Below are 16,332 nucleotides of genomic sequence, written 5' to 3' on the forward strand. Positions count from 1 at the left end.
TATTGTTCTTCCAACCTGCATGAATCCACTTCCCAAATGCCCCACATGTCGCTTCTCCTCAAACTTGACACGTGATTTCTTGGTCTCCCTTCTTGCAACTATTGTGAGCTTACATGCTCTCCATCAAACACATATAATGGAAAAATTGATGGGTGTTTCCAACACCATGTTTCAATAGACAACCATGTATCTGAATCTATATGCTCACATGAAACATGGCTCCTCCCTCAAAGTAAATGACCCAATCATTATTTGCAATGGGTGATTGTTTTCTCTCAGAAGATTCCCTATCCTTGAAGGTTCTTGGCTAAGAATGGGAGTCATCTGTGTTTCCATTTTCCCCATGAAAACTAACTAAATAGTAGAAAGAGGTGGGGCCTATGATAGAGGAATATGTCGTATGTAGGAATAACCATTTTTTCTAAATTCAATAGTTAGATCTGTGATGTGAAGTGAGGGCTTTGGTATTGTCTTGCCATCTCCCTTCACGCCTATTTTTCCCTTCATCCTACTACATGTGTGCTCTGTCCCAATAATAATACTAATAGCATTTCCCACGTTAGAAAATCTTTAAATCTGAAACAATCATCAAACTCATTAATATAGGTTATAGTCAAATTAGGGATGATGCACAAATTGTCTAATGATCTAGATCTTCACACCTTGTCCTTCCTCAAACAAAAGTAGCTCTAAAGTGTTGCAAGGAACTCTTGAAAAGTCCAGACTTTAGATAACAAAAGGTCTTAAAAACATTTATGTTATGAATGGTAATGTTGAAATATCATTACTTTCTATTTTATAATCCAAGATATCAAGATCATTTTGACCTTTTAAAATATATTTAATCCCCTCCATATCTATCAGCCTGATGAAGTTGGTCGGGTACCAAAGTGGTCCGGCTAAAAAAAATTCAAACTGAAACGCCTGACATTTCAAACTAATCCATTAGTCTCTTGATACTAATTGAAATCAGATTCAACCTTTGATTTATCATTTAAAGCTTATTTTCAACCTTTCATGCAAACTGCCAATTTCGTGCCAAGGGGTCATCTGACTAGCCTTAAAAATTGGTTGAAACAGATAATTAGGCCCTAAGAGCTGACATACTTGATTCTTTGTTCCACATTCTCTTACCCTGTTAGATTTTGTGCCATGACAACACCTAGGTCAAAAGATATTGACCATCAACGTTGCCTTCTTAAAAATGCCTACAAGAAAATATGTCAAAAAACCATAAATCATATTCAGTTTTGGCTTTGAAAATAGGTCAAACTAATACTTGGGGGCACAAGAACTGGGGCATTAGTTCACTGTCATGAGGAGAGTATAAATTTTTGATTTGGGATCATGATGAATAAAAGGGTGCATTTGGAAAGCGGTCCAAAGTGGGGTACTTGGATTCGTAGGATTGGAAACAATGGCAGAGCTATGATTTTCACAAATGGGAAGGACCTGGGAAAGTGTGCAAATGGATTTGTCAAGACTTCAAAATTGGCACACTTAAAGTATTCTCAGAGTAGAAAATAGTGGTACAATCCATTTGGTTCAAAAAATCACGGATTCAGAGTTATGACATCCCGAACCAGGGTACCGATCAATCTGCATTTCTTGACACCAGGAAAACATCATAAATTGCATTTGGAATTGTGTTTGAAAACTAGTCAAATAGATTTTTCATAACCTCAAATATGAAATGTAACAATTCTTTGACCTCTAGAATGCAATGCAAAAGGAATTTTCTCATTTCAATCAGTTTGGTCAAAGCTATAGCTATTCAAACATGGCCTCTCAAAATTCTAAATAATTTACATCAGCATGATAGCAGTAAATGACCAACTTTGGAGAATTCAAAACCTAGTCAAAACATGTCAAAACACCCAAAATCTAAAAAATAGATTCTCTAATATGTGTACTATATCGGGTGTAAGATATTCAATTGCAAATTAGGCTTCCTGTCATTGTTTAACACTTAAGCAAAAATGCAGATTTGAACATTGCTCAAAACAAGACTTAACAGAATGACTCGAAATGAAAATTTATCTTCATGGGATGCATGGATATATTGAATGCAAGGTTTTAGAAACATTAAAAACCTCTTAGACATCGAAAGGACAATTAGGTACACATGCATTATGTTAGTCTTAGAATGGTTTTGACATTTGAGTGCCAACACACTTAACCACTTTCTACATTGAAGCAGAGCACACTATGTATGCCGAGCCACAACATGTACCGAGTGATCTTTGATGTCAAGTGAAAATCAAGTGTCGAGTGACTTCAAGTGTCGAGCATGATATAGGAGCCGAGTGATATTTAAGTGCTAAGTCGCAAATGATGTCGAGCAAAATAGAAACGCAACAGGAGCCGAGTGAGATAGTTTTGTTATATGTGTCGAGCATCAGGAAATAGTAAGTGCCGAGTAACACAGAATGCACATATGAGTTTGTAACTTCACTAATTCAAATGTAAACTATTTTTATGGCCAACATTGAAGGATCTAGAATGATCAAATAGATAAGATCGAATCTTTTGTATTTCCTATGCAATCTACATGCAGCCAATAAGAAAAATGGAGAAGGCATGCAACCAATAATAAAAGTGCAAGGAATGAGCGAGAAACAGAGATTCAATATGGATCGTAGATCCATATCTAACCCTAAGTCTTCGAATGTCTTTATAAGGAAGACGAAATCTCATTGTATTGGAGATGGATGAAGGAGTGTATGAGAAAACTATAGTGGAATTCAGAGTGAAGTGTAAAAAGACTTAGAGAAAGAGAGCAGCAATTAGACATTCAGTTGATCAGAACAAAGCAAGGGATACGAACAAATATTAGATCTCAGAGGATCAAGATTAGAGAAAGTAGATCGAGTGCCTGAATTTAGCAATCAAGGATTGTAAGCTATCAAGTTTATTATACCTAATACTTTCTAGCAATTGTATTAGAAAGGAAATCCTATGTTACCAGGTCACTATTGACACAATGTAAAGCCTTTAACAGGGCAGGCCTTTAACAGGGCAAACCATCAAAAGTGGTTAATCATTATTGTTGTAGTAATTTTGTGGGTATCATTCCCACCCCAGTTTTACCTTCTTATTCCTGGAGGGTTTCTGGGTCATCAAAATATCAAGTGTTATTTGGTGATGCACGTTTGGTTTTCATGGTTGTTTGATATGTTTACATGCATGCAATTTACTTTCAGTTAAAAGTTTTAATGGTTAAAGTGCAATACTTCTTATTCACCCCCCCCCCCCCCCCCTCTCAGAAGCATTCTTCTCATTTGAATATTCCAACAATTGGTATCAGAGCTAAGTTCTCTCAAAAAGAAGCCTAACAACTTGGAGGAAATGATCTAAAGATGGAAGTTTACAAACTTGGAAAGATCATTGAGAACCAAGTGATAGATGTGCATCTCGCTCTACACAAGGTAGAGGAAGCTAGAGAGGAATTAAGAAAATCCTTGAAAAGAAGAAAGGAGATAGCCATAGCTGAAAATGATATAAACCACAAGGAGATTGATACCACACAAGTGTTTGCCAATGGAGACACTAAAGAGTTTGATGCAGCAATAGCAGAACTGATGGAGAAAAACAAAGTTCAAGTAGAAGAGATAAGATCTTTCAAGATGGAACATGAATCACAGGCCATAATGTTATGTGAAATCACTAAACAAAAGAAAAGAGTGGTTGAAGATAGAGTCATGATAAAAGATGACAAAAGGAATCTTGCAAACAGACTTGAGGAAAAATGTATTGAATTAACAAGGATCTCAAACATGCAGATGGATACACTTGCCCAAATGATGAACCTTCATCATGAACTCAATATGAAAGATATTGAGATCTCTACTTTGAGGATGTAGAATGAACAACTACAGAATGAATTGAACAGAGAAAAAGAAATAGCAGAGAATCTCAACAAGTCAAGTGAAGCCATCAAGTACTTTGAACAGTTGCTAAAATTCCCAAGATCAACCCATGATACATCAGGACTTGGATAAAACAACACTGAAGTTGGGGAATCATCAAAGAGTACTGAGCAAAGAAGTGACAAAGGTAAGGATTCTAAACCCACTTATCATTACTGTAATAAAAGGGGGCATACTGCTAATGTTTGCAGGAGTAGAAGAATCAATCAGCCAAACACACCCAAAAGCAAGGGTTACTGTCACAAGTGCAACATGCAAGGACATATGACACAAGATTGTAGGACTAAAGTCACAAGGACACAAAGATTTGATGGACATTTTCATAATTGCAAGAAGTATGGACATAGAGCCTTTGAATGCAGATCAAAGCCTATGTGGAAATCAAATCAACCAGCAAAAACAAAAGAAAATCACTACTATTGGGTTACAACACCAGGTATAATTGTCATTATTGTCAGGAATATGGACATATCCCTGAAAATTGTATAAGGACACACTTTAAAGGGAATTATAGCAGGTGGCTAAGTCAAACCACTTGTTTCAGCTGCTTGAAAACTGGTTATATCAGCAGAAACTATCCTACAAGGTTTGAAGCACCAAAAAATGAATCCAACAAAGGAAAAGAAAAGATTGATGTCGATAAAATAAGAGGGCAAATGAATAAGACTTGGAAGAAGAAAGATGAGTGCAACACATCAAGTGAAGGGATCACTTCGCCCAATGGGTCAAGTGATCACACTTCATCAAACTAAGCATGAGAAAGGTGTATGGGACTGATATACAAAGTTATATCATAGACCAGTCCCAAGACAAAGAAGTACTAAAAAGAAGAAATCAGCATAAGTAGAGATGCCAAGTCATAATATGAATATTCTTACAAAATTGCCAAGTTGTCCTCAGAGGCCAAGTAAAACTCTAGTGGGTGTCGAGTTCCTAACAACGACCAAGTTGATGACTGATGCCGAGTTGAGTAACTCCGATGGAAGTCAAGTGAAGTGGAAATGTAGTGCAAGCCGAGTAATGTTAAAATCCTTCAAAAGCTGAGTGGGCAGTTGAGCATTTAATGCGATGGAAATAGGGTACATTATCGCAATTTTAATCATTTTTCTTCATCATGAACGAGAAGCAAAGAAGAGAAAGAGAGCAAAACAACTTCATAGTAGAGAATCTAGTGTTCCAAGCAGATTCCAACCTCTTACAACACATTTTTCATCGATCTTGAGGTATTTTCATTTGTGCTGAGTTATGCAGTTTCATATTTCTTTGTAAAAGAAACCCTAGTTTGCACAAATGGCTTCAAGTTCTAAGAAAACCCATGAAAAAGAGTCATTTGAGGTCTAGCTAGTATCGAATGAGGTTAAACAGCCTGATTTTCATCCCATCACTGAAGTTGCATATAAGAATGATCCTATCGGAGCCCTTTCCCACATACCCCTGAAAGTTGTTATGGTTCAAGACATAAGAAGATGCTATAAATGTAAGATAAGAGCCATAGGAGATATGGAAATAAGGGAAGCCTATGAGAAGTTGTCTGTCGATGGAGTTTTGAAGGATGAATATAAAATTGCCGAGAGAAAGGGTTTAACACGAGCTTTGAGTATTCCGACCGTATTTAAGACAAAATGGATTAGATTTGTGTTAAGCAAAATTCATGATGGTAGTCTGTGGTTATAAGATGTCCCCATAAAGATCACAAAAAGAATCATTCATAGGGTAACTGGATATCCTGCCCTAGATCGGTACAAAACCTTGAGAAGTGAGTCCAAAGAGGTTATTGAGAAAAACACATGTGCCAAATGGAATAAAAGAGGAATGACAATTGACACCATTCAAGATCCTCTAGTTGAATTTGTTGTTAGAGTTATTGCCCATAAATTCTATCAATCCAATAGATGTAGGCTACAAACTGGTAAAAAAGGATCATACTTATGATCTTGCAGAGCTGCAACTACAATATATTAATGAAAACTTAGCAGCTATAAGAAGGACAAAGGGTGCCCAATGCAAATTTGGTGCAACTTTGGTTTGTATATTCTTCTATGTTCATAATGAATTTCCTTCTTTTGGTAAAATTGCATGGAGAAATGATAGAACTATCATAGCCCAAATTAATGATTATATAGAACAAATGGGAGACAATTTGGACACACTGATGACAAGCTATTTTGAAGATTTTAAGAAAATAATGAAGCGAACACTCAGGATTCCAGTTTCCTTAGTGGAGAAACATGTAAATGATGTTTTTTCCTTGTAGATATTGACTATACCTATGTAGAAGCCGTCATACCAAGAGTGAGATGCTTAAGGCCTCTTGGTTATGAGATCAACATAGATGAAGCATCTGTAGCAATAACTGCATTATTGGCAGAAGAGATAGACAAGAGTGCCCCACACTTTGGCACTTATGATGTGGTAAGGTCAAAGGTGGATAAGGAGTTAAAGACTGCCTCCACACTCAAGAAAAAGGATAAGTTGGTTTAAAAGCTAAAGACAAAACTTGGTGAAGGCACAGCAGAAGGGGATGAAGAAGATGAAGAAGCAGAAGGAGATGAAGAAGAGCAAGGGCAAGGACCACCTGCATTAACCCAAGGCATGGGTGAAGATGATGAAGAAGAGGAAAGTGCAAAGAAGGATGCACCCAAGGCTGAGCCCAAGAAAAGAAAAGCAAAGAAGCAACCAATTGCACAGTCTAAGGCACAGAAAACTGTGACAAAACCTAGCCCAGCTAAGCCAACTACAAGTGTAGATACAAGGGGAATAGCCCAAGCAGCAAAGGAACAAGAAAAGAAGAAGACAATAGAGAAAAGTGGGTCTACAGAGCAGAAGAAAAGAAATTTTTTTGCACCACATGAGTCAGAGGAAGAAGAAACAGAATCTAATGAAGAACAGTTTAGAATGGTAAGACACTCCACTTCATCCAGATTAGAAAGAATTTGTAATGATGTTAGAGATAATGCAGATTTGTCTGGTCTTAAGACCATAAAGTTCAATAAGTTGTCTATAGAACAACAAAACACAGTTGAGGAGTCCATCTACACTATGATGACAAAGTTCAAGACTACTCCACTTGAACTTGATGACTCAATACCCAAGGAGCTAAGCACATTAATTGAGAATAAGTGGCATTACTGCCTCAGAGTGGAAAAGGAAATAAGAGAGTCAACTTTGGCTCATGTAATGCCAAACCTTACAAAAGGTCAAATCAGTAAGGCAAGCAAGAAATATGCAAGAAAATGTGTACCTAAATACTAAGCCTTCAGTATCTTGCAGAACCAAATTGAAGATGTTGTCAAAAAGTCAACACAAATATGGAAGGTAATCTATGGATTGACTATAAGAAAGGAGGGAGAAGAGGACCCTTTTGAAGGGAGAAATGAAGAAGAAGATATAGATGAAAGTGAAAAAGAGGAAGATTTGGAGAAAGATGCCCAAGAAGGTGACCAGGCAACAGCTGAAGAGTAGCAACAAGAACAAAATGTCAAAAGACACCCAATTGCCACCACCTAGTCCTCCACATATTGCAACTACACCTGCAAAATCTGTAAAAATAAAGGACGTTCCTAACACCTCTTGTCAGAACATCAATTCACTCACTACAGAGGATCTCAAGAAGATTCTTCACCAAACAACAATGCAATCACAGTTGTGCACTAGCCCTATTTTGGTGAGTGTAGATGAATTGCAGAAGGTAGTAGCTGAAATTAACAAGGCAAAGGTGAATCCAAAAGAACCACCTTCACAAAGTCCTACAACTACTAGTACTCAACCTAAAGAGCACAAAGTCAAAGATACAACTGCTAAGGTTGACACTTCAGTAAGTACAACTACAGGGGAGACAACAAAAGAGAAAACTAGACAGAAAGATACCTCTGTATCTATAGCACAAACACAAGGTGCATTACCTAAGATAACTATCATTGATCAAGGTAGAAAATAATAGGACAAGGAAGGGGAGAGCCCTAAGGATAAGGAGCAACAAGAAATTCAAACATTGGCCAACTTGCCTAGAACAAGGACTCCCACTGAAACTTCACAGCAGCTGAGCTCTGTAGTACCATTGAAAATATCTGTACCAAGCTCGAGTACTACCAAGGTTGCAAGGGTACTTCACTATGAAGACCCTACTCTTGATGAAGAGATAGTATTTCCCAGGTATGACTTTGATACCATGACCATTGCCCAAATGACTGAAGTACAAGAGGCACTTTAAAGGAAGAAGAAGCAACAGGTACTTAGGAATGAGTATAAATAGAGGCAAGCTATAGTAGAAATTAAGGATATATTTCTAGATGCTTTCAATTTACAGGTACCTGATGAAACAAAGCCCATAATGGAGCAATTAGCCAATATATTGGATCAAGTACAAAGTGAAGACCAAGACACCAATGTAAAACTAATGGAATGGTCTGAAAAGAAATTTCAAGGGAAAGTAAACAAGAAAATTTCAAATCAAATAGCACTATCACAAGTTGCACTGGCTAAGAAAATTGAAAAGGTCAAGTAGGTACTTGAGAATATATTCTCACTGTACAAAAAGTTGTGTGACTTCTCATTTTCACACAAGAGACCAGCCAGAGGATAATGAGCTTGGAGAGGAATCTGAATATTTCAAGCATGCAGCTACCTAAGGATCCAGCTCAAAGTGAGAAGCATTTTGCTCAAACGCTTCGTACTCAAAAGGAATTGGTTGAGTTGACAACAGAAGAGAGCACCATCAAAGCCAAATTGCTTCAACTTCAATCTTCCATCACCCCACACTTGGAAATCCTCCATAAAGAACAAGCCTATGTAGAAAATGTTCTAAAGAAAGACCCTAATTTGTCTACCTTAGATGGTCTTGTTTATCTTGCTGCAGAGACTACCATCTAGCATAAATCTCTTGAAATTGCTTTGAGTAATTAGGATGCTTCATGATTATGGAGGTAAATAGTATATTTTTGGCTAAATATGGTCTTAACCCTTAGAACCCTTTGACATAAGTGTCAAAAAGGGGGAGATAAAGCGAATGAGGGAGATAAGATAAAGGGGGAGATATAATTTTATATCAGCATTCATTATATCAGCATTCAAGATGAGACATATACAGCACAACATTTTGGTTACCAATACAACAGAGTTAATGGCACAATCAACTCAGGGGGAGTTACAATAATTTTGAGGTATATATTGTAAGTTACAAAATTTTGATCAAGTTTTCTTTAACCTCTGTATATATACTGAGCAGATTAGTGAAGGTACTCATAAGGTCATATAAATAATGCTTAGTTAAGTGTTTTTGTCACTCATGTCAAAGGGGGAGATTGTTAGTCTTAGAATGGTTTTCACATTTGAGTACCAACACACTTAAGCACTTTCTACATTGAAGCCAAGAACACTATGTATGTCGAGCCACAACATGTGCTAAGTGATCTTCAAGTGCCAAGTGAAAATCAAGTGCAAGTGACTTTAGGTGTTGAGCATGATACAGGAGCCGAGTGATATTTAAGTGCTGAGTCACAGATGATGCCGAGCAAAACAGAAACGCAACAGGAGCCGAGTGAGATAGTTTTGTTATATGTGTCGAACATCAAGAAATAGCAAGTGTTGAGTAACATAGAATGCACATATGAGTTTGTAACTTCACTAATTCAGAAGTAAACTATTTTTATGGCCAACATTGAAGGATCAAACAGATAAGATTGAATCTTTTGTATTTCCTATGCAATCTACATGCAGCCAATAAGAAAAATGGAGAAGGCATGCAACCAATAATAAAAGTGCAAGGAATGAGTGGGAAACAGAGATTCAATATGGATCGTAGATCCATATCTAACCCTAAGTCTTTGAATGTTTTTATAAGGAAGACGAAATCTCATTGTATTGGACTTGGATGAAGGAGTGTATGAGAAAACTATAGTGGAATTCAGAGTGAAGTGTCAAAAGACTTAGAGGAAGAGAGAAACAGTTAGACATTTAGTTGATCAGAACAAAGTAAGGGATATGAACAAATATTAGATCTTAGAGGATCAAGATCAGAGAAAGTAGATCGAGTGCTTGAATTCAGCAATCAAGGATTGTAAGCTATCAGGTTTATTATACCTAATACTTTCTAGCAATTGTATTAGAAAGGAAATCCTATGTTGATAGGTTAGCTTAAAAACTAGGCTGTAGATCCTTTGAAGAGGTGATTAAATCCTTTAACAGGGTAACACTTCATGTAAAGTGTTTGTAAATCCTTTAACTAGGTCACTATTGACACAGTGTAAAGCCTTTAACAGGGCAGACCATCAGAAGTGGTTAAACATTATTGCTACAATAATTTTGTGGGTATCATTCCCACCCCAGTTTTACCTTCTTATTCCTGGAGGGTTTCTGGGTCACTAGAATATCAAGTGTTATTTGGTGATGCATGTTTGGTTTTCATGGTTGTTTGATATGTTTACATGCATGCAATTTACTTTCAGTTAAAAGTTTTAATGGTTAAAGTGCAATACTTACGATTCACCCCCCCCCCCCCCCCCCTCTCAGAAGCATTCTTCCCATTTTAATATTCCAACACATTAAAAATGCTTATAGGGCTCAAAATGACTCAAAAGTCTAAAATGGTACTCAAATCGAGAAAGAAATTTTGAGTCCCAACAATTTCTATGTTTCTTGATTGATAAAGATAATCAACAAACAAACTATAAAAAAATTGAAGACAACATAAAATGTGATCCTTGGTCCAATAAAATTCCTTTAGTTCAACTCAATTTTCTACTCTCAAGAAGAGTTGTCAAGCCTTGTCTACAACATTTTAGCTTGTGAACTGTGAAGATTCCCCTACTATCAACAAGTTCCTATTTGTTATTTAACCTTGTACAAATGAAATCTCATTTCTCGCAAGCTCGAATACTATATTTTTACTATCCTTACGCCAATGAATAAAAACCTAAATTTATGTGTGCATTCTATAGCATCCGTTCAAGTTCATTATTTCATATATGATAGTAAAGTAGTCGGTATAAAAAATATTTTCTCATTTCAAATACTTCTTTATTCTATTGTAAAATTGATGATTCCTGTTTGTATACTTTTTTTTTTTCTATTTATAAGCTCTCAAAAAGGTCTATGCATGGATCACGCCTTCAATAATTTATTTATTTTCATATTGCCCACAACAATTTTTCCATCTAGAATTAGAGCAAAGAAATGGGCATTGAAAATTTTTGACTTCCCTTGAGTAAAAGTTCATATTCCATGGCTTTCTATAAGAGCCTTATGAGAATTGACAACATATGAAATGAAATGAAGGGTTTTAATGATGTTCGTGAGATCACCGGTCCAAGGGACCAAAAGGCTAGTTAAGCAACCTGTTGTAATTTCACAAGGATGTTTATTTTGTTCTAGATCTACATTAGGAAGTTAATTATCTTGGGTAATCTTGTCTCCTCAAAAAGGTCCTTCATGTTTCTCACCTATAAGTTGTCCTTGTACTGGCTACAAATATCTTTGTATATGACACAATCTTTGACAAAGTATCATTTTGTTTCCATCACTCCCTTGTAGCAAAAAGTATAGATTATTTCCTTCCACCCTTCTTTACTTTTCTCCCAACCTTTCTTTAGGAACTTTCCATCTACCAATTTCACTTTGTAAATGATAAGAGTTGGTCATTAGCCAAGCAATTAAAATTTTGGCCTTTCAATTATGGATCCTAAATATTCTTTATCCCCATGTTCCCATGTGTGATTAAATTCTTTCGTGTAATTAGTTTATTTTCTACTTATTTGATTTGTCCACATGGAAATCCTAAATTTCTCTAGTACCTGTTTCTTTATCTCTATATTGGTGTTTGGGTACTCCCGAGAATTAATGTTCCATTTGTTCAACCATTTGTTATTTTGTTTCCTCCATATTTTTCTCTACATTCTAGCTCCTTGTCACCCACCAATTTAGACCAGCAATGCTTATCCATATTTCCCACTTTTTTTAAATATCTTAACATTCAGATAATTGTTGAGGTTATCAGTAATCAGATCTATTTGGATTATTTCTATTTGACACCATTTATGATTTGATACGTTCCTCCTTCAAACTTCACATCCATTAAGAATAATTGGAACTCCCCAAAAGATCAAAGAGGGTTTTTTAAGTCTTCCAAGCTCATAACTTTACTTTCCTGCATCTATCTTCAAGAAGGTAAGAGGCCTTCCATCCTCCTTTTATTCCTTTCTTATTTTCATGTCTCTCAACTTACTCTTAATGGAAGTTAATTACTGGATATTTTTATTCCTCCACAATAACTAATGAGTAGCTCTCAAATATGAATTGTGTGTTACTAAATTTTATTTTTCAAAGAAAATATAATGACTTTAGTCTTAGCAGTATTGGCTTTGATCCATACCTCTAAGAAAGAGTTCTCTAGATTTTCCAAATGCTCTCTCAGATCTTGAACATTTTTTGCGATAAGGTCATCAACATAAAGAAGTGGTTTTATCACATAACCTGCTAGTTGTATGTCCTCTCCATTGGATTTGTCTAGCCACACTTCCATCTTATCAATGTAGATTCCAAATAAAGTATGGGACAAAGGACACCCTTGCCTCACCCCAATATCACTCTAGATATTCCCTATTAGTTATGATTTTTTCTTTAACCTATTTAAACAACTTATAAACAACCCTATACTATTTTGAGACTTCCAATTCTTCCATGTTGTGTCATAAATTATCCCTAGGTTAAGATCCACAAAGTGGGAAAAAAAAACCTCCTCTCCCTATTTCTCCCACATGCTTTCAATGAGATAGATTAATGCAATGGTAAAGCATTTTGGTATGAAACTAACCTAACCGTTTTCTCTTTTCTCTTCTTTTTTAGCTCAATTGTTGATTCTATGCTCTAACATACTTGCAAAGAGTTTTCCTAAAAGAGGATTCACCATCATGGTATGATAATTGGAAGGATTTTTGATATCCCCACTCTTGTGCAAGGGAATAACCAAACTAGTAGTCCTTCAAAAGGAAGCAGCTTTATGTGACACTGCTAAAATACTCTTAATATGTGGAGCCAAGAGATCTACCCCCCACTTTAAAAAATTTGCCTACAACCCATCAATATCCTAAGCCTTGCCACTTTCAAGCCTCTTTATATCCATTTTAATGTCTGCAATAGAAATTAACTATTAGTTATAGAAGGGGTAGCCTCTCCATTTGGTCTCTCATTTAAGAGCTTTGCATACTCCAACCATTGAGTATCTATAATATTGTTTTCTACTTGTTTTCTTAACTATTGTTGCTCTTCCCAAAAGCCCTTAGGATTATGTTTCCTTAACAAGATTAACTCTTTCCTTCTAAAAATCACATAATTAGCTTTCAGAAAAATTATCAATCACTTATATTCCTTTATATTTTCTTTTCTTTCTTTTCTCCCTTTAAGAGCTCTCTTCACATCCTTGAGTTCTTCATCATACCACAGATTAGATGGAAAAGTGTTTGAAATGCCCCTCTTTGGTCTTAATCTAATACAAGGAATGAGGAGATTTAAGCAAAAAAAATAAACAAGATTTACATGAGACTACACAACTTGCAACCACACTAGTGTAATTGTTAAAGGAAATCTATCAACATGCCCACTTGTGAGGCCTTCTAGGTTTTGGTCGTATACAAAGAAATTTATAAAATTAGAGTCCAAGCACACATCCTATCTTCCTCTTCAATATCTCATGCTACTCTCCCCCCCTCCACTTCTACATCTAACCAAGCTTCTTATATAGCCAACTAAGCCACGAGTCGGCTACTCAAGCATTTAATTACATTATAGGTCCAACCTAGTAAGAGGATACAAAAACCATTGCCAAATGAAACTTAAATCAATGCACACTTGAAGGTGGATCCACACGTGACTGAGGATTTGAATCCTAACTTTGCAACATGCCATGTTAACATAAGAAACCATGCCAAAAGAAACAACACGCCTCGCAAGAAGAGAAATGTAGGAAATAGGGATTACAAAGAACGATTCACAACTTGAGAACTACAAACGATAAAGGCTTGTGCACTTAGGAGAAGGATCAAGAATAGGTCCTCATCATCATGTTAACCACGCATAGCACGAAACCAATAGTAGAAACAACTACCTCGTGAACAACATACTAGTACAAAAAACCAGAGATTTTTTTTTTGGTTGTGCAAGATTGCTCCAAGACACAAGATGCTCCTATATCACACACCTGGGGTTAATAAAGAATTGATGTCCACATCAAGAACTCCTCATACTCTGACCTGAATCATAAAGATCCAACTCACCTTGTGTAATCCATGAACTATCTTCAACTAGTTTGTCTTTCCACTAAACTAGGTATTCCGTGTAATATTTTCCTCTTGTACTTTTGCTTGTTCTATTATTTAGGATGTTCTCAATGTTGTCTTTCTTCTTTTTAGGATAATCCAGGTTATCTTCCATCTCCTCATCTAACTCAAAATACTCAAAGATATCTGGAATATTGAATATAGGTGAAATATCCATGTCTTTTGATAGTTCCACTTCATAAGCATTTCCACTATCAAATTTCTTTAGAATCTTACAACGTCCAAATTTCTTCATTTTTAGCTTACTGTAGGTACCAACTAGAAATATATTCTTCTTCAAATGAATCATAACCTTGTTTCCTTGCATTTGTTTTCTAATCTATTGGAAAAAGTGAGTTATGTGTTATAGATGAGGTTAGTCTCTTTTTCAAAATGACTGAGTTTAGGTCTAGATTCTTAAAGGCTAGGCTATCTCTATTGGATTTTCCCAATACACCTTCTTTTTTTGCATAGTTAGGCGGGTGATTATTTTTATCTTGTAATTTTTTGGGTAAGTTAGTATCCAATTCAATAGAGATCAAATTTCATGCATTATAGATAAAGCATGTTTACTATTTATTCACAGCATATTAATGGTTGAAGAAATAAGCATCGGTGCAAAATTTCACATCGCCTTCTCCTCAGTGGGTTTCCAACCCATGAAGGCAAGTTTCCACGAAAGCTCACTTGGAGGCGTGTTTAGCTTTAAAAAGATTCAATGAAGGTACATTGTTTAAGTAAATTGATGTTTGAGTCTAAGATGAGACTCTTAAACACGATTTGGATTTGTTATCGCTCAAATACTAAGCCTTGGTGGATAACCTGAAACTATCTTCTCCCTAGTGGGTTTTCGAACCATGAAAACAATTTTTCACAAAAGAGATAAAAGTGAAAAAAAAAAGATATTAAGTGACACCCAAGTAGATTTGTACATCTCATCTAAACACCCTTAATATCCAGAAATTCATTTTTCAAAGATTCAACCAATAAAGGAGCATTGGCGGAAAAATGGAAATTGCCTACTCCTCATTAGGTTTCCAACCCATGCAAGCAATTTTCCAAATTTACAAGAAAGATCAAGTCAACAAGTAGATTTGGCCCCCATACTAGATTTAGTGTATGTCTAAATGCTTTTAGAATGAATCGAGCCATTGTGAAAGGAAGATATGGTCAGAATCTCACTTGGCAGACTTTCATCAATGGAGTGCTCCAATGGAAACTTTCTAAAACTTAAAGAAAAATGGAAAAGTAAATAATGAGTTTACATAAAGTTGTCGTTACGCTCAATGGAATAGTAAAAAGACTTTTAAATGTTCGTTGAGCCTTTGCATTTACTCTCTAACGAGTATTTCCTTAAATTTCACTCATGTGGTGCAAATTTTGAAGTATAACGGATGAATCAAAATCCTTATATAAAAACACACTGGCAGTTAAAAGAGTTACCTTGTTTCCTTGATTTTTCATTCTATCAATACGTGTAACTATTTGAAAGCCAATGACTTTTTATTTTTTGTCTTATTCACTCTTTCGATTCAAAATCTCATTCATAAGCTATAGCTACGAAGTTTGCGAGTTTTCATGATATGGCGAATTTCCAAAGGAGGGTAAAATCTAAATGAATTCATCCTATCACTGAGAAGTTTTAAGGATGTGGTTTAGTCGAAGTCGTTGGTTTTTCGGTTGTAATCCAAGACCCATAACTCATTTACAAATGTATTCATAATGACAATCTGAAAACCAAGCAAATAGTTTTGTCGGATGACAGTATGTTGATTCCAATTGATAGGAAAACAGTGGTAAATTGTCTTCATGTGCCAGAGCGAGAGGAGTTATTTGACTTAACTTTTGGTGGGGTCATCACAGAATTCTCAATGAAGAAGATGATCTGGAGGAAGGAGATCACGTGAACATGGTTCCATATGCCATGAAGTGACAAGAGCAAAGTCCCCAAAACTTTGTTCGAGACCAATCTCAAACTAGAGATAAGTGATATTCTAGTTCTTCTACGTAGATTGAGAGGTGAAGTAGAAGCCCTAGTTATATACTCAAACACATAGTATGTTGATTGGACGCAAGAGGTAAGTGAGATTCTTTCC

Source organism: Cupressus sempervirens, chromosome 4 (genome assembly GCF_028749045.1).
Source record: "Cupressus sempervirens isolate cs-2001-9-10 chromosome 4, ASM2874904v1, whole genome shotgun sequence".
NCBI classification, from domain to species: domain Eukaryota; kingdom Viridiplantae; phylum Streptophyta; class Pinopsida; order Cupressales; family Cupressaceae; genus Cupressus; species Cupressus sempervirens.